This window comes from Elephantulus edwardii, unplaced genomic scaffold (genome assembly GCF_000299155.1).
Source record: "Elephantulus edwardii isolate Elephantulus edwardi_28Jun2011 unplaced genomic scaffold, EleEdw1.0 scaffold00227, whole genome shotgun sequence".
Lineage (NCBI taxonomy): Eukaryota > Metazoa > Chordata > Mammalia > Macroscelidea > Macroscelididae > Elephantulus > Elephantulus edwardii.
Window position 1 is genome coordinate 2437963 of NW_006399977.1, and position 1740 is coordinate 2439702.

The window sequence follows — 1740 nt, forward strand, 5'->3', positions numbered from 1 at the left end:
TTCTATCTTTATTCGTCATCTAAATTTCACATGCATATGAGGTGATTCAACCTTCTTTTTTTGCCTTTGTTTCTTCAGAAGCTAGTAGAAAGCCTGAAACATAATACATTCTCAATAAGTTAATAGGTGAATAAAGGAAAACAATGGATGTAGAAACCGTCTTGCCATAGTGAATTTCATGTTCTTTGAAAATGATAATCAGGTTACTAAAAATATATCTATTCACATAAAAGTTAAAGTGGTTTTATCAGTCACTGAGTGATGTAGCGCTAAGATACCATTTAACTAAGCAAAAGTAAGCTTGTGTTCTTTTTAAAAACATGCATTATTTATAGATACATTTCCACATTTTCACTCAAATCTGTACTTTGTATGTGCACACATTTATATCTGAAAAGAACTCTTAATTGTCTAATTAATTTCTGCTCCATATACTGATCCTTTAGAGGAGAATATGGAACCTATTCTTTTAAAAGGAAGAACAAGAAAGAATCATGGGCCTAGTGGCAAAGGTCATAGAGGGTTGCACTGCTAACCCAAAGGTAGCACTAATCTATCAACCAACCTCTTCCCAGCAATTTGTCAGGGACAGCCTCCCAAAACCATGCTAGAGAGTCAACTATGAGTCAGTTCCAAGTTGACGGCAATGCAATTTTTTAGTTTGATAGTTCGAGCCAGGCTCACCTTCATCCTGAATGTGACATCCTTGCTCTGTAACATTTTAGAGGTCTTTTACCACATCATTCCCAGTGAAATACAGTGCTTGATACCCTGACTGCTGCTTTCCTGGATGCTGATTACAGATCCAAGTAAGATGAAATCCATAACAATGGTTATCTTTTCTGTTTGTCATGATGTTTCTTGTTGGTCCAGTTGTGAAGGGATTGATGTTATCTTTTTTTTTAATTGGTTTTTGTACAATTCGTTTATATCATGCTTCATTCATGTACACTGTGTTTTTATATGATATTTCCTGTACACTATAGTTTATATAATTAATTACTATTGATCTATGCCTATTATTACCCTATCTTTTCAAGAATCTGTTGAATCTTTCCTATTCCTTTACCTTTGGCCCCTTATTCGCTCACTACACTCTGCTTTTAGTCTGTTGATCCATTAAATATCTAATTTTTAATGCATCTTAAAGTTTACTTTCTCTTACGTATTAGTAGTTCAGTATTTGGTTTTGGGTGGGGTTTTCTTTTCTTATTTATCCTTGTTATTGCCAGTGATTTGGAGCATTTCTTTACATTTCTGTTGGACATCCTAATGTCTTCCTTTGTGAAAAGTCTTTCACTGATTTTGTGATTGGGTTATTAGTTTTTTTTCTTGTGGAGGTCCTGTAGTAGTCTATAAACTGGCATTATGAGACCTTTGCCTGAGATGTCGTTACCAAATATTTTCTCCTAGTCTGTAGGTTTTCTTTTCATTCTATTGGAAAAGGTTTTTGATGCACAGTGGAACTTTATTTTTAGAAAGTTCCATTTATTTATTTTGTCCTATCCTATTCGTGCAGATTTGTGTTTTCTTTATGTTTAATTGTAATTCATACTGAAGGTTATAGTCTAATAAAGTGTTGCCGTGTGAGGATTTTGAGCAGAGGAGGATTCAAATTATTTTTAAAAGTCTATCCCTCTGATAGGCATTGGTGAGATGAGATGGACTGGCATGGGGCATTTTGAGTCGGATGACCATATGATATATTACTCTGGAGATGAAAAAGTGAGGAAAAATGGA